This window comes from Medicago sativa, chromosome 4 (assembly GCF_051527215.1).
Source record: "Medicago sativa cultivar Bolivia chromosome 4, Bolivia_mono, whole genome shotgun sequence".
Taxonomy (NCBI): Eukaryota; Viridiplantae; Streptophyta; class Magnoliopsida; order Fabales; family Fabaceae; genus Medicago; species Medicago sativa.
In genome coordinates, this window is record NC_140752.1 from 33,444,298 (window position 1) to 33,462,973 (window position 18,676).

The 18,676-nt window shown below is 37.1% G+C and overlaps 1 pseudogene; it reads left to right on the top strand.

Annotated features, from left to right (window-relative positions):
• The first annotated feature begins 1,222 nt into the window (after nucleotides 1-1,222).
• LOC146928889 (uncharacterized) lies at nucleotides 1,223-16,844 on the top strand (annotated as a pseudogene).
• The last annotated feature ends 1,832 nt before the right edge of the window (nucleotides 16,845-18,676 follow it).

Here is an 18,676-nt window from a genome sequence, read left to right on the forward strand (position 1 = left end):
TTTCGAATTAAGGTTTCGTTACATTACATAAACGCCATGTATGTCAACAATTACATTACATTTTGGAATGTACCTTACAACTGCAACAATTATCTTACCACTGAATGGGGCAAATTCAAACTTGCTAAGCAACAGGACTCCATCATACGATCAGTATCTTGAATGATGGTATTCAAGTGCCAACGAAATGAGGTCCATTCCTTAACACTTAATACCTTCATCTAAACCAGCCAAACAAAAATTTAATCTTTTCAAAGGAAAAACATGAGTGTCGAGCGAAATGCTTGAGTCCTCGTCGTTTGGCGAGTTTGAATTACCCCATTTCAGAGGTAAGACAATTGTTGTAGTTGGAATGCACCTTACCCTAACTAATGACGATCTTCTGGCGGAATCAAGCTCTTGATAATATCTTCAGTTGATCTCAGCAACGTCACCCGCATATCGATCCACTGGAACATGCTGTGCTCCCAAAACATGCTCGTCACGTTTTCGTCGTTCTTTAACTCCACCCAAGTGAATGATATCCTCCCCTCGTCGAGCGTTGGACGTTTATACCGAACGTATTCCACCCTCCTTGTGTCTCTGGGGTTGACTCCTTGGTTGAATTCATTCAGTTGATCCTTGAGACCTCTTAACGTTACATCAAGGCACCGAACCTTCAACCTCTGAGGTTCTCTGCCGTTGAATTCTGCATGAACGTCGATCCACCCGGCCATTGCTTCAAATCTACACAATTAGAAATTAAACACAATCAATGAAAAACTCATTCAAACATTTCATCAAACAGTTGGAGTGCAAATTATGCATAAACCCTAAAAATTATACATTAAACATAAACATGCAAACATCTAAATAATTAAGCAATATTACTCATTTGCATGTAACATTGTCATATCTTGCAAAAAAAAAAATCAAAATTTAAACAAACCTTAAATCTAAAAAAATTCTCTAAAACTCAAAACTACAACATAAACATGCAAACATCTAAACATTTAAGCAACACAAACATGCAAATGAGGTGATCTGCCTTGTTTAAGATAGCACGTAGCGTGAGTTAACTAACGCTGCGTTAGTTAACTCACGCAGCATTAGTTAAGTGGCGCAGTGATTAACACTTGCGCTAGTTAACTTGCGCAAGGGCATTTTTGGCATGGCTGTAGGGCGCGAGCAAAATGTGCAGGGTGAAGAGCAAAATTTTATAAAGATTAGATAGATATGAGAAATGGAAAATTTAAGTATTATTTTATCTGTATATGATTTTGTAGATAGTATTGTTGGTTAACTTGAATGTGGGTTATATTTAAAGAAAATTGCTCTTTACACACTCATGGTTTGCTATCAGAGACATCCTGATCGGACCATTAACCCCATCAGCAATTAAATAAGAAGAGAATGTTAGTATTTCAGACTTATTATCTGTTTTGTGCTCAATATTATGAAATATAACGGCATGAAAGACACAAAAGTCTATGATTGGAAATTCAATCCTTGATTTCCTCCAAACATTGACGGACACATCCGTATTGCTTATAATAGTGACAAGAGGGTGTATATGGTATGTTAATGTTTAAAAAGAATCCCAGTTTCCTTAAATTCTTAGTAAATTGTTAGATGGGCTTTTTGTTGAGTGGATTGTAGATGGGCTTAAATCCCACTTTTAAAATTAACTAATAAGATGAGGGAAGTTATACCCACACCCCTACACTTATACCTTCACCCCAACAATTTTTTAAAAATTCCAATATCACCCCTTTTACTATATAATCTTTTACACATAAATTTTTCACCCTCATTTTCAACATCTCCTAATTCAGGATGAGTTCACCCCACATAATATTTTTTCAGGTACTTATTTCCTTTTTTTTCACTATAAAAGGTTTCCGAAAATAATTCGGAACACTCATATATACCTTTCCAAAAATGTTTCGGAATACTCATATATATATACGTTTCCGAAAAAATTCGGAATACTTATATACGTTTTCGAAAAAATTCCGGAAGACTAGTAGGCTTAGCTTTCCGGTTCATACTAGTTAAAACCAATTAAAAAACGTACCAGTGCATTTAATTTATTAGTTTCTTATTCTTGTACAGTTTCTATTATTACTTTTTTTTTGAGAGAATAAAGTGATTTGTGTTTGAATTTTCTTTGGTGGTGGCCGGGATTCAAACCTCGGACCTTGCATATTTTATGCGTTGTCCATACTGTTTCTATTATTACTTGTTTGTATTACTTATTATATTAGTACAATAAAATTGTCCTGATTATTCTTGTATTACTTAAATTACTACAATACCAAATAATTGTCTTGATTCTTATATTACTTGTTTGTATTATTATTTTTAAATCTTGATTTTAGTAATAGTTTCTTATTAAAAAAAATTATATTATAGTTTTTCACTTTTTCTAAAGTTCTATTTTTGTATATCATTTTTAAAGATCAACCATGTGTAGACACCACTGCTGCATTCACAACTACACAAAGGTTTGATACAAGAGAAGTTGTTGTAAGCTGGGCAAGGGAGATAAGAATTAGAAATAAAGTGACTGTTACCATTACTAGATCAGATAAGGAGACTGGAAAGAGAGGAAGAAGTAATAAATTAATCTTGGGTTGTGACAAGGGTGGAAGGTACAAGCGAGCTGAAAGTTCAACACAAAGTGCTACGAAAAATGCGGGTGTTCATTCAAAATTAGATCAACACCGTTGAAAGATGGTATCGGGTGGAAAGTTGAGGTGAAATGTGGATTTCACAACGACGAGTTACCTGATAGATTGGAAGGTCATGATTTTGTGGGACGTCTAAATGCAGATGAACATAAACATGTTGAAGATTTGGCAAAGCGTCGTGTTCCACCTAGACACATACTTCTATCATTGCAAGAGAGAGACCTAGAGAATGTCACTCGAATCACACAAATATATGGAAAAAAGGTGAGAGGTAATAAAATAGATATACAACAGCTGCTAACGTTGATAGATGGTGAAAATTATGTCAGTTGGAGTAGAAGAAGAGATGACTCAGATGTAATGAGAGATATAATGTGGGCGCATCCAGACTCAGTCAAGTTGTTGAACTTGTTTCCAATTGTGTTGATTATGGATAGCACATACAAAACTAATAAATATAGATTGCCGTTGCTCGAAATTTTAGGTATGACATCTACAGAGTGCACATTTTGCGGTTGCATTTGCTTATATGGAATCTGAACGAAAAGAAAACTTTTGTTGGGCATTAGAGAAGCTAAAAGGTATGTTTATTAAGGAAGGCTTATATCCCCAAGTAATTTTGACTGATAGGGATTTTGCTTTGATGAACGCCATTGAAATTGTATTTCCAAATAGTGTTAATTTTCTTTGCCAGTTTCACATAGACAAAAATGTTAAAGCAAAATGCAAGAAATATATTTCCAAGGATATGCTAAAGGTGGTGATCAAACTGTGGAAAGATCTTGTACAATCGCCTAATGAGGTTTAGTATCAGCAACGATTGCAACAGTTTGAGCAAACATGTGTTGGCTGCAATACGTTTGTCGATTATGTGAAAGAAACTTGGTTAAATCCTCATAGACAAAAATTTGTTGGACCATGGGTCGACAAAGTGATGCATTTGGGTAACCAAACGACTAATATGTATGATTGAATTGAAATTTTATTTTATATATTTTAATTTTTAATTTGAACATTTTTTTTAACAACATTGGATTGACTTATATGTGATCTTTTGTTTCATATTAGGGTAGAGTATGCTCATTGGAAACTGAAGCAAATGTTGGAAAACAGCAAAGGAGACTTGTGCAAATGTTGGAAGGGTATGCATGATAACATGAAGTTGCAATTAGGAAACATCATAGCTTCATTTCAGAAAAGTTTTTATGAAGTTGAATATGCACACACAAGTCCATTTTATGAAAAATTGTGTGGATTTGTTTCTAGAGCTGCCTTGAGGCGCATTGTTGTTGAGTTTGAAAGAGTTAGATATATGGAAATCGACGAATCGACATGTGGTTGCAGACTCAGAGCAACATATGGATTGCCTTGTGCTTGTGAGTTGGGAAGATATAAAATTAGCGGTATGTATTGGAATAAAATGTGTTTAACAATGAACCTTAAAGAGTTTTGATGATAACAAGGTATTAAAAATTGTAAATTGGACTAACTAATATTTGTTCAAGTGTACATGACCATAGTTAAAAATTTAAATCATATAAAGGTTCTGAAGAACAAAAAGAGAGCTAAGGAATCAAGAAAAGGAAGCTTGAAAGCATCTAAAAAGAAGTGCATCTGAAGACAAAAGTGCATCTGAAGAATGATGACGTCATCAGAAGCTGAAAGTCATCAGAAGTGGATAGTCATCAGAAGCAGATAGTTCAGAAGCGTCTTCATCAGAAGCTGATGCTCATCAGAAGCTGATTATCACCACAAGCTGAAGATTCAAAGATCAACACTTCAAAGGTTGTTTATTGGATTCGAAAACACTGCAGAAGACTAGTGGGATGCGTAACAGTCATTTTGCTGAAAATTTAAAGGCATTGGAAGCTTATCTTCAAAAAGCATTGACATTGTACTTTGTACGAACTATACAACCACCTTCTCCACTACTCTGTTTTGTGTCCACGCTACAAGACAAATAAAACAACTCTAGATTATTAGTTATGCCTGCAAAGATGTTCCTTCACAATGGGAATGGATTTCAAATTGGTTCTTCATAGGACAACAACCAAATCAGGCAAAAGATCATTGGTGAGAGATCAAGCTTCAACAACGACTCTTTTGATGTGCTGGCAATTTCACAACGTCTCTTTCACACCTCTATATAAAGGAGTGAAGACTTAGAGAATTGCTAATGCTGAACGAAAGACTCTCAACATTTTTACAAGTGCCAAACCTCTGCTGAAATTGTTCAGTATTCACTTAGAATTTCTGTGTCTCAAAGTCATATCTTAGAAATTCTTAAGTCTTAGAGTCTGTATCTGATTTGTATTGTGAGCACCTCTGATTGTATATCAAGTGTTCAACCTTAAACAATTTTTTGTGTAATTTTGTTTAGAAGTCTCTTGCAGTTGTGCTTGAGCAGGGAAGTCTCTTGATTGTGTTCTTGAGCATAGGAAGTCTCTTGCAGTTGTGCTTGAGCAAAGGAAGTCTCTTGCTTGTGTGCTTGAGCATTTGTAATCAGATATTACATTCTAGTGAACTCTCCTTGGAAGTGCAAGGGGGACAGGACTACTTTCGGATTGTGGAAGGAACCTGTATAATTGCTTTGTGTCGTTCTTCTTCTTCTTCTTCTTCTTCTTCTTCTTCTCTCTCTCTCTCTCTCTCTCTCTCTCTCTCTCTCTCTCTCTCTCTCTCTCTCTCTCTTTTTTATTCCGATGCGTTCAGATTCTGATTATCACTTCAGAAGCTGTCTCACTTAGCTTCTGACCAGTGTGTTCAGTTTTTAGGAGAAACGAAGAATTTTTCAAAACACAATTCAACCCCCCTTCTTGTGTTTTTCTTACCTTCAATTGGTATCTAGAGCCTTGGTCTGTTGTCTTAACATTTAACCGTGCAACAGTAAAAGATCTGAGAAAAACATGTCTGGTGGATCTCCTATTCCTACTCCTGGTCAAACTAGCTATAATAATGTTGCACATGATTATAGTGACAGTAAGAAATCCAGTGTAGGAAAGATTCCAAAGTTCAATGGAGATGCTGAAGAATTTTCTTGGTGGAAAACCAACTTCTATAGTTATATCATGAGTTTAGATGAAGAACTATGGGATATACTAGAAGAAGGTGTTGGTGACTTGGTTCTTAATGAAGAAGGAGATGTTGTGGATAGAAAGAAGGGTTAATATGTGTTTACCCCCCTGTAATATAGGCCATTTCCGGTTTTACCCCCTGTAAAATATATTTTTTGGATTTCGTCCTCGTAATTTGAAGATTTTTGGTTTTGGACCTTCATGAGTTTTGACAGTACAAAATCAAAGATATGGCAGGGGGTAAACCGAAATTTGCTCAAATGAACAGGGGGGGTAAACCAAATTTTTTTCAAATTACAAGAGGGGTAAACCTAAATTTGCTGAAATTACAGGGGGTGAAATATTCAATGAAGGTCTAAAACCAAAATATTTTCAAATTTCAAGGATGAAATTCAAAAAAAATATTTTACAGGGGGGAAAACCGGAAATGACCTATATTACAGGGGGGTAAACACATATTAACCCTAGAAAGAAACATACTCCTGAGTTGAAGAAACTCTACAAGAATCATCATATTATCAGAGGAGCACTTGTCACTGCTATTCCCAAAGCAGAGTATATGAAGATGAGTGACAAGTCCACTGCTAAACCTATGTTTGCTTCTCTCTGTTCAAACTACGAAGGAAGCAAGAAGGTCAAGGAAGCAAAGGCTCTTATGTTGGTTCATCAGTTGAGTTGTTCAAGATGAAGGAAGATGAAACCATTGAGGAGATGTACTCAAGGTTTCAAACCTTAGTCTCTGGACTTAAGATTCTAAAGAAGAGTTATGTTGCTTCTGACCACGTGAGCAAGATACTCAGAAGCTTGCCTACCATATGGAGACCAAAGGTGACTGCCATTGAGGAAGCTAAAGATTTAAACACTTTAAGTGTCGAAGATCTTGTTAGTTCTCTCAAAGTTCATGAGTTAAGTTTTAATGAACATGAGTCTACTAAGAAGAATAAATCAATAGCTCTTCCATCAAAAGGCAAGTCATCAAAAGCTCTTAAGGTAGTTGAGTCTGAAGAAGGAGAACCATCTGGTTCAGACTCTGAAGAAGATGCTACTGAGATGGCTATGCTCTCCAGCAGACTGCAGTATCTAGCCAAGAAGAACAGAAAGTTTCTGACCAGGAGGAGCAGTTTCAGAACCTGAAGCTTCTAGCTCTAAGGCTGAGATTACTTCAAATCCAAAGAACTCTAAGCCAAAGGTTATGATCAAATCTGATTCCAAGACTTCAAAGGTCATGATCCTGAAAAGATCAGAACCTATTCCTCAGAGTCTGGTGAAACTAAAATTTGAGGTTCTGAAGTCTAAGTTTCAGAAGAAGACAGTTACTGCTTCTGAAGTACCAATACCTAAGGTGATGGTTAATCAGAAGCAACTCAACTTAAAGCACAAGCTACAGGAAGCAAAAAGTAAAGCCTTTAGTACTAACCTTCTAGGACCCATAGAACAATGGGTACCTAAATCTAAAAATGTCAATGATGCAGGTATGTCTAAAAGCAGAGCCAAAGCAAAGATCATGGTACCTAGACAGCGGTTTCTCAAGACACATGACAGTAGAGAAGTCCATGTTCCTCAGCCTAACAATGAAAGAGGGTGGAAATGTGAAGTTTGGAGGCAACCAATCTGGCAAGATCATAGATACATGAACTATTGGTAATTCCTCTACCTCAATTAATAATGTATGGTTGGTAGATGGTCTTCAACATAACCTTTTGAGCATAAGTCAATTTTGTGATAATGGTTATGATGTACTTTTTGAGAGAACCAAATGTACCGTAATCAACAAGGAAGACCAATCCATTGTGTTCAAGGGAAAGAGGATTAATAATGTCTATAAAATCAATTTTCTGAACTGGCTGATCAGAAGGTGATTTGCCTTCTGTCTGTGAATGATAAGAAATGGATGTGGCACATAAGGTTGGGACATGCTAACTGGAGATTAATCTCTAAGCTTAGTAAGTTACAACTTGTCAAAGGCCTACCAGACATTGATTATCATTCAGATGCACTCTGTGGTGCATGTCAGAGAGGGAAAATTGTGAAATCATCTTTTAAAACTAAAGACATTGTTTCAACCTTCAGACCCTTGGAACTACTTCATATTGACTTATTTGGACCAGTCAGTACTGCATCCTTATATGGAAGTAAATATGGATTAGTCATTGTTGATGATTACATCAGATTGACTTGGGTGAAATTCCTAAAGAGTAAAGATGTTGCTTGTGATGTATTCAGTAGTTTCTGCACCCAAATTCAATCTGAAAAGGAATCAAAGATTTTAAAAATCAGAAGTGATCATGGTGGAGAATTTGAAAATGAGCCATTTGAAGCTTTTTGTGAAAAACATGGAATTCTCCATGAATTCTCTTCTCCTAGAACTCCAAAACAAAATGGGGTTGTAGAGAGAAAGAATAGAACTTTACAAGAAATGGCCAGAACCATGATCCATGAAAACAATTTGGCAAAACATTTTTGGGCAGAAGCAGTGAATACAACATGTTATGTTCAAAACAGGATCTATATCAGACCTATTTTGGAGAAAACAGCATATGAACTCTTTAAAGGAAGGAAACCCAATATCTCTTACTTTCATCAATTTGGATGTACATGTTACATTCTAAATAACAAGCTCTACCTAAAGAAATTTGATGCCAAGGCCCAAAGAGGAATCTACTTAGGTTACTCTGAAAGGTCAAAGGCATACAGAGTGTATAATTCAGAGACACTTTGTGTTGAAGAATCTATGCACGTCAGATTTGATGACAAAGAGCTTGAAGATAAAACTTCAAAGCAAGATGAAAGTTTTGCAGAGATACAGGTTCCTGAAGTAACTCCAGAACCTGATCAGATAGCTGAATCTGAAGACAGTCCAGAAGCTGAGCCCACATCAGAAGCGCAAGATGAAGTTGCTTCTGATGAAGCCCAAGATGGCTCACATCAAGCAGATCCTCCCAGAAACACATTCAAGCATAAGTCTTCACATCTTGAGGAGCTAATCATTGGAAACAAAGATAATCCAAGAAGAACAAGATCTTACTTCAGACAAGAAGATTCTATGATTGGACTTATCTCAATGATTGAACCTGCAACTGTTGATGAAGCACTTTCAGATGATGGATGGATCCTAGCTATGCAAGAAGAGTTGAATCAGTTTCAAAGAAATGATGTGTGGGATCTGGTACCCAAACCTCAGCACAAGAAGATTATTGGAACAAAATGGGTATTCAGAAACAAGTTGAACGAGCAAGGAGAAGTAACAAGGAACAAAGTTAGGCTTGTTGCACAAGGTTATAGTCAACAAGAAGGCATTGATTATACTGAAACATTTGCTCCAGTTACGCAGTTAATCATGGCATAATATTATATCAAATGGATGTAAAGAGTGCATTTCTTAATGGAGTCATTGAAGAAGAAGTGTATGTCAAACAACCACCTGGATTTGAGGATATTAAGTATCCTGACGATGTTTTTAAACTGAAGAAATCACTATATGGCTTGAAACAAGCTCCCAGAGCTTGGTATGATAGACTAAGTAATTTCTTAATCAAAAATGATTTTAAAAGAGGACAGGTTGACACTACACTCTTCAGTAGGACTCTTGAGAAAGATATTCTTGTTGTGCAAATATATGTTGATGATATAATATTTGGTTCTACTAATGCATCTCTTTGCAAGGAATTTTCTAAGTTGATGCAGGGTGAATTTGAAATGAGCATGATGGGAGAGCTGAAGTTCTTCCTTGGCATTCAAATCAATCAATGCAAAGATGGAGTTTATGTTCATCAATCAAAGTATACAAAGGAGCTTCTGAAGAAGTTCAAGCTTGAAGATTGTAAAGTGATGAACACTCCAATGCATCCTACGTGCAACTTAAGAAAAGAAGACGAAGGAGCTAAAGTAGATCAGAAGCTGTACAGAGGTATGATTGGTTCTTTGTTATACCTCACTGCATCTAGGCCAAATATTTTATTCAGTGTATGCTTGTGTGCAAGATTCCAATCAGATGCTAGAGAATCTCATATGACTGCTGTCAAGAGAATTTTCAGGTATTTGAAAAGAACAACTAATCTTGGACTCCTTTATAGGAAATCCTTAGATTATAAGCTAATTGGATTCTGTGATGCTGATTATGCTGGTGATAGGATTGAAAGAAAGTCAACCAGTGGCAATTGTCAATTTCTTGGTGATAATCTTATATCCTGGGCTAGCAAAAGACAAACAACTATTGCTATGTCTACAGCAGAAGCAGAATACATTTCAGCTGCAAGTTGTTGTACACAACTACTTTGGATGAAACATCAGTTGGAAGACTATCAGATAATTGCCAACAGTATTCCCATTTATTGTGATAATTCTGCTGCTATTTGTTTGTCTAAAAATCCAATTTTGCATTCAAGAGCTAAGCATATTGAAATCAAACATCATTTTATCAGAGACTATGTTCAAAAGGGTATTTTAGATATACAATTCATTGATATTGAGAATCAATGGGCTGATATATTTACTAAGCCTTTAACTGTTGAAAGGTTTGATTTTATAAAGAAAAGTTTGAACATGCACTTTGTGTCTGATTAAAGCTTGCTTGCTCCTGAATAGGATTTTAGGTTCTGAAGTCAGTTTAGAAGCAGTGGTACATCAGAAGCTCTTTATTGAGGATCTGAGGAAAACTCGCTTCTAATAATGACGTCAGCATCTGAAGTCCAGAAGCTGGATTTTATGCTTCTAAATAGTAGAGTTAGTGGAAACGTTGGAAGTTACTTTTTATGGTAACTTCTGGCCCACTAACTTGGTAGTTACTCTGAGAACTTCTGATGTGGCGTATTTGTATTGGTGTATAACTTAAAAGGGCAATGATGATTTAATAGCTTTGAAAGTACTTTCACGCGCCCCCAATTTGTCATTAATGTTATGTTTGTTTGTCTCTTTTGAATTGCAATCGTTTTTACTCTTAACACATTGTCAATTCACACACTACTCACTTCACAACAAACACTCTTTGCTTTCAAACCTGGTCTTGCGAAGTAAGCGCAATCTCAACCCTAGAAACCCAAAATCATCTTCATCATCAAATGGCATCCTCAAGTTCGAATCAACAAAACGTTCCAGAATCTACTTCAAACATGCAAGGCGCATCAGAATCTGGGTCAACTATCAAACCAAAGACCATGTCCATTCCAGCAGAATCTCTAATCGTTCAAAAGGAAACACCTTTTGACTTCGCTTCTCTGGAGAAATATGATGTGAAGATGGAAGCTTACATCAAACCTCAGAAGTTACATGGTTACTTCCATATGTTGAATGGACCAACATATGAATATCTGGTGAAGGACTTTTGGTTAAGGGCTGAAGTCTATGACAAGGAAGCGGCAAGACTGGAAGAAGAACAAGCTGTAAAGAGAGATTCTAGTCTAAAGGGAAAGACTAGAGAAGAAATGGGTCTGAAACCGTTTGAAGGAATGGAGATTAGGTCACCAGTGATGGGTATCCTAGTAACCATCACAAAAAGGGCTATTGCAAAAGCTTGCAGAGTTTCTTCAAAAGGATTTTTCAAGTGGGATGTCACCTCAGATGATATCCTGCTAGAAAGCTATGTGAATCTGTTTGGCAAAGGAAACCCAAAGGCGAAGACTGCAGATATGGAAGTTTGTCACAGATTGTTGTTGAAGTTCAGTGCAAATTGCTTCTTTCAAAGAGGTGGAGGAGCTGATCAACCAAACAAGGATCATCAATTAGCCTTGTACTCCTTGGCTACCTTTCAAAGGATTGACCTTCCAAACTACTTATTGCATCATTTGTGCTGGGCTATAAAAGAGGGTATCAGCAGGGAAAGGAAACAAGTACCCTGTGGAAGGCTTCTGTCAGAAATCTTTCATCAAAGTAAGCTGTTGGAGATTCGGAGGAGATACAAACTAGCATCTGATAGATGTTTCACAGATACCACTTTTGATCGCATCCTAAATAGCAAGTCTTTGTATGCTATGAAGGTCATCAGCAAACTCCCAGTTGATGAAAAGTGGATTGAACTGACCACTGCTGAGTCAGATTCTCTGAAGAACTTTCCTTCTATTATTCAAGAAAACAATCATGTAGTTCTGGCCAGTCTGGTAGCTGCTCATGCCAGAGAATCAGGAGTCAACACTGAAGGTATTGCTGCTGCTCCTGATGCAACAAAAGGAAAGAGGGCCAGAACTGAAGCTGAATCTGTTGCTGCTAAGGAGAAGGGAAAGAAACAGAAAGTTTGTGCTGCTTCTATTCCCCAGAAAAGAAGAAAAGGTAAGACAGACTTGATAATCACCAAGGAGCATTTGGATGAAGCTCTTGAAGCTATTGAAAAAGAAGAGCAAGAGCCCAAGAAGAAGAAGGTTCCTCTAGATATTGTGAGTCATATGGTTGTAGTGACTCCTGCAATGAAAAGGATGGCTAAGGAACGTGTTTATGATATGAAAGCAGATAAGAAGTATTTAAAAGATCAGTACGAACTAGAAAGAGATGAAAAGCTGAAGGCCTTGGGTGTGGAAAATTGTGATAAGTTCTTCAAAGAAAAATTGGCGGAAGTCAGGTTAATTGCTGGTAAAACTGCTGAAGATGATGAGGAAGGAGAAATGTTGATAGTAGTGGAAGAGGCTGTTGTTGAAAACATACAGCAAGGTCATATGAATAAGAAAGAGAATCATGGAATAGCAGAAGCTGATGTTTCAGGTTCTGTTCCTTCAACTAGTGCACTAGATGCTACCACTTCTGAAGTTGACAACTCTGTCAAGGTATGTCAGATTCCAGTAATCTCTACCACCATCTCACCCTCTTCATCACAACCACCAATTCCTACATCAACAGAAGACATTTCTGTCCTGGACAATCTAGTTCATCACTATTCAGGTGAATTACCAGAGAACAATCCTAACCCAGAAAAAGCCTCTGAAACAAATTCAGAAGCAGTTGCTTCTGATAAAGTTGTTTCAGATAGCCCCCAACACCATACTCCTGAACCACACAAGCCTTCATCACCCCAAAAACAATCACCCAACACTTACTTTGACCCCCAACCCAACATTCAAACTGAGCAAACTTCACCACAACAACCACCAACCAATACTGAAACTGACCCCCAACCAAACCCACAACCAGAGCATACGGAACCACAACCAGAGCAAGCTTTACCCCAACCCACTCCAATGGATATTGACAATCATCAAGTCAATCTCCAAGCCTCAACCTCAACCACACAAATTAACCCTGACCAACCATCCTCCTCAACTCAATCTGAACAACTCACCATTCCAGGGTCTGAACCTGTTCAAGACCCTTCCCCTAGTGATTCTGACCAATCCTCAGACCTAGAAATCCTTGAACACCCACCCCTGAACATCCTGGAATCTGATTACATTGACGATGAGCTACTCAAGATCCTTTCAGAGATGCACAATCTGGTTGAGCACAGAAGGATGATTGATCTGCCAACTGCTTATGAGGAAGATTGGGCGTCATTGAAGAAAAGAGCTACTGATTTGATGGAAGCTGTAAGCAGCAAGTGTATCAGAATCAAGGCTGCAACTGTCAGAAGATTCTTGAAGGATCTGAAGCTAGCTAAGAGAGCTAGAGGTCCCAGGCTGCTTCTGGAAAATGAGTCATTCTACTCAGAAGCTGACTACATGACAAGAGAAGCAAGGATGTTCAAGCTGCTAAGACAGAAGATGGCTAAGCAACAGGAAGAATCCAAAGCAAGGGAAATGGCTCTTCTCCAGAAGCAACAAGCTCTTGAAGATCTGTTGAACAAGCAAGCTGAGCAAATGGAGAAGATGATGAACATGATGCAACAACAACAACAACAACAACAAACCAAACCTTAGTTGCACACCCTAGTGTTTATTTTTTGTTGTTTGTTTTAGTTGTTTCATATTTTGCTTCTGAACATCTTATGTCTTGTTTCTATCACTGCTTCTGAATTTTGTTGAACTGATATTCTGCTCTGATACTCTTTACTTTGATAGTTTTGTTTTTGTCTGATTATATTCTGATAAGATTATAGGTTCTGATTGTAGTTATACTCTCTTCATGTTTGAGTTTTTCTCAATATCTTTTTGTCTTATTGCTTAATTTCTTTTTGCTAATGACAAAAGGGGGAGTATATGTGATAGTATTTAAAGGCACTGAGCCCCATTAATGATATTTGAAAATTATGTTGAAAAACTTCTATCATTTTTTTTACCTTAAAGGTATAAGCTATGAACGAAAGAAGGAGTATCAAATTTCAAATAAAATTAATTGAACCATTATCTATAATCTACTTCTCAATTAAGTATTGATTAAAGCTCTGATTATTATTATTGTGCGCTCAATGAATTAAATTAACTTGGATAGAACTTAGGGGGAGCTTACAAACCTCACCTTAAAGACTATCAGACTCAGGGGGAGTTAGAGCTTACAAACCTCAGACTCTGAGCTTACAAACCTCAGAACCCCAAAGTCAACTTGTTAATTAGATTAACAACAATTGATCAATTTTAAATATTATTGTTTGTCATCATCAAAAAGGGGGAGTTTGTTGGAACAAAATGTGTTTAACAATGAACCTTAAAGAGTTTTGATGATAACAAGGTATTAAAAATTGTAAATTGGACTAGCTAATATTTGTTCAAGTGTACAGGACCATAGTTAAAAATTTAAATCATATAAAGGTTCTGAAGAACAAAAAGAGAGCTAAGGAATCAAGAAAAGGAAGCTTGAAAGCATCTGAAAAGAAGTGCATCTGAAGACAAAAGCGCATCTGAAGAATGATGACGTCATCAGAAGTTGAAAGTCATCAGAAGTGGATAGTCATCAGAAGCGGATAGTTCAGAATCGTCTTCATCAGAAGTTGATTATCACCACAAGCTGAAGATTCAAAGATCAACACTTCAAAGGCTGTTTATTGGATTCGAAAACAATGCAGAAGACTAGTGGGATGTGTAACAGTCATTTTGCTGAAAATTTAAAGGCATTGGAAGCTTATCTTCAAAAAGCATTGACATTGTACTTTGTACGAACTGTACAACCACCTTCTCCACTACTCTATTTTGTGTCCACGCTACAAGACAAAGAAAACAGCTCTAGATTAACAGTTATGCCTGCAAAGATGTTCCTTCACAATGGGAATGGATTTCAAATTGGTTCTTCATAGGACAACAACCAAATCAGGCAAAAGATCATTGGTGAGAGATCAAGCTTCAACAACGACTCTTTCGATGTGCTGGAAATTTCACAACGTCTCTTCCACACCTCTATATAAAGGAGTGAAGACTTAGAGAATTGGTAATGCTGAACGAAAGACTCTCAACATTTTTACAAGTGCCAAACCTCTGCTGAAATTGTTCAGTATTCACTTAGAATTTCTGTGTCTCAAAGTCATATCTTAGAAATTCTTAAGTCTTAGAGTCTGTATCTGATTTGTATTGTGAGCACCTCTGATTGTATATCAAGTGTTCAACCTTAAACAATTTTCTGTGTAATTTTGTTTAGAAGTCTCTTGCAGTTGTGCTTGAGCAGAGAAGTCTCTTGATTGTGTTCTTGAGCATAGGAAGTCTCTTGCAGTTGTGCTTGAGCAAAGGAAGTCTCTTGCTTGTGTGCTTGAGCATTTGTAATCAGATATTACATTCTAGTGAACTCTCCTATGAAGTGCAAGAGGGACAGGACTACTTCCGGATTGTGGAAGGAACCTGTATAATTGCTTTGTGTCATTCTTCTTCTCACTCTCTGTTTTATTCCGCTGCGTTCAGATTCTGATTATCACTTCAGAAGCTGTCTCACTTAGCTTCTGACCAGTGTGTTCAGTTTTTAGGAGAAACGAAGAATTTTTCAAAACACAATTCAACCCCCCCTTCTTGTGTTTTTCTTACCTTCAGTATTCCTATACCATTAGATTCAATTCACATTCAATGGAAGAAATTAAGCATGGAAGGTCAACAAGAGGAAGACACGGAAACTGGATATGAGTTAGACATGACTTATGCAATTGATGAATTATGGAAACGGTTTCGGTCACTTGACATTATTGGAAAACGAGCATTGAAAAGTAAGGTTCTTGAACTTGCTTATCTAGCTACGAGTTCAATGTGTCCACCTCTCGACAAAGTTAAAACCAAAGGAGGAGAAAAGAAGGATAAAGGCAAGGGACCAAAGGAATATGATGTGTATCGTGATCCTTCATATTGGGAGCATGTTGACAATGAATATTCTGGCTCTCAAGGATCGTCGAAGAGGCTGTGTACACAATCATCCCAACCCTGTCAAAAGCAATCATCTCAAAAACAGCCATCTCAGCCATCTCTGAAGCTACCCTTTCAGAAACAGTCATCTCAACCATCTCAAAATCTACCATCTAAAAAACAACCATCTCAGAAACTACCCTCTCAGATACAATTGTCTCAATCATCCCAGAAGCAACCCTCCCAGAAACAACAAGAATTTCATAGGTTATTGGGACAATTTCCTGATCATATTCATCCATATGTTGAAGACATAGTGAATGTTGCTCCTGATGGAAATTGTGGATTTAGGGTGATTGCACTATTACTTGGATATGGTGAAGAAGGATGGCCTATAGTCCGAAGAGAGTTGGACAGTGAGATAGTAGCTAATATCAGTTCCTACAAAAATTTATTCGAAAACTGTCTGCAACAAGTAAGAGATTCATTGAAGATATCAGGATTGGGCCCTCGGCCTAGAGAGAGATGGATGACCATACCGCATATGGGTTACGTGATAGCAAATCGGTATAATGTTATTCTAGTAATGTTAGGGCGTCCCAGTAAGACGTTCTTTCCTATGAGGACTTTACATTTCACTGGTGTTAGATTTGTTTTGCATTGGTTTTGTCAAGGATCACTGGGTTCAGGTAAATATGAATACTAGTTATTTTAATTTGAAATAATAATTACTTGTGTTTAAAATAATAATTTAACTTTTATTATAGGTAAAGATGAAGCAAGGGTTTCCAATGCCCGAAGTTACATTGGATTGGAAGAAATTTTGTTTACCAGAAGCAACATCTTGGATGGTAGCATTTGTTGGACGTTTGCAACAGTGGCAATGCCTTGCACCGGTAGTGCCACACATCACTGGTGTAATTGAAGTTTAAGTCTTGTTTTATGATTTGAAACTGTGTTTCTATTTTTTTTCATTTAATAGAATAAATAAACAAACTTGTGTTTGAGATAGTCTAGTTGTTCCACGGTTTCCCCATAGACAAAAAACCATTGTACTGTTTTGTATTTAAGAATTTGTTTGCATTTGCCACAAGTTTAAACATGACATCTTCAATAAGAGATGATGTAACTCATTTTGGGTTGCATATCTATCTTAAATATAGCATTGTTCTCAGGATTCATATATTACTATCTCAACTTTAGAGATAGTAATATAACAGAAACATATGCATGATTGTGTCCTGTCTCGATTTAAGTGGATGCATATATAAATATTGATCACAGCCTCTTAAAAAATGTCCACATTCTCGTCACATTCTCGTTCATTCCTTTTTTTTTTTAATGTATAGGTTCCTGCATATTGGTTCAAAAAACAATAAAAGGTTCCTGCATATATAACACGAGCACTATATATTATATCCCAATATTGCAAAGTCGATATTACAACGTATAATCATGAACCAAAAGTCGATAATATAATGTTTAAAATAAACCAGATATCGATAGTACAATGTATATCATAAAGCAAAATTTGATAATACCAAATTTAACATAAAGTAGAAGTCGATAATGCAATATATAATAAATAAACTAATATAGCTAAGGTAAAGGTCCACCATGAGTTAGGTTTAATGCTTCATACAAATGCTCAAATTGGGATTCCTCTTTTGTGGCCCCGACCGCATCCAAGTAATCCTGTAGCTTAGAAGCAATCAAAGACATCCTCGGGTCAGAAGGTCCTGCATCATCAGGGACCCTATATGTTGGAACAGGGACTGGTCTATGCGGGTCCTCATTAGGCCGTATCAAACTAGGATGTGATACCATGTAGTACCACTCCATGCATGTATTTGTGACTTCATATGGACCTCATACTGCGTGAGAACAAACAAGTCATAAGGTCCACCCATATACCTCTGTGCGGGTTGCTCCACATCTTGATCCATATGCTGCTCTACTGCCACAAGTCCATGCATCTCTACCTCTTGATTTATGAGCTGCTCCTCCCCTTGATGTACGACTGGTTGATCCCAAACCACCTCATTTCGTCGTTTGTTTCGTCCTATGCGTATAATCTTGCCACCTCGTCCTATGCACCAAACCCCCTCATGTCGTATCGTTTTGTCCTATGCGTATAATCTTGCCACCTCGTCCTCTGCACCGAACCACTGAATAAAAAAGACAAAGAATTAATTAAAAAAAAGACTAGAATTAAACTTAAACAATAACATCACAAAAGCTTAACTAACTATGTCACACCCATAACCCATTAAATCCATTGGTATTGGTACTAGTTTGTGTTGCGAATTCGATGAAAAACTCACACCAATAACAACTTGATGTGTGGAGCAAAGGATAATAAAGCAACCAAAATCAAAGTGTATGGAACAGTTATAATCACAAGCCAAAAGTAGAAAACAACAGCGAGAGAAAAGGAAGAGAGAACACAAAGAATTTGTTGACCCAGTTCGGTCCAAATTGACCTAGTCTGGGGGAGAGAGCAGCCCTCCGTTCCACTATATGATGAGTAACGTTACAAAGAGATTTCAATGGGTTAGAAGAATAAGTCTCCCGCCTAATTCTACCCAAAAACCCAACCAAGAGACTCAATCCTAATAGTGTTTCCCAAGGTGAATCAACCCTCAAAACCTAGTGTTTTTTCCAAAGAGACAAACTTTATACAAACCCTAGTTTTGTTGTTGCCTTTGTAAACCCTTGTTTCAGCCCCCTCTATCTCAAGGTTTACTATGATACAAGGTCTATA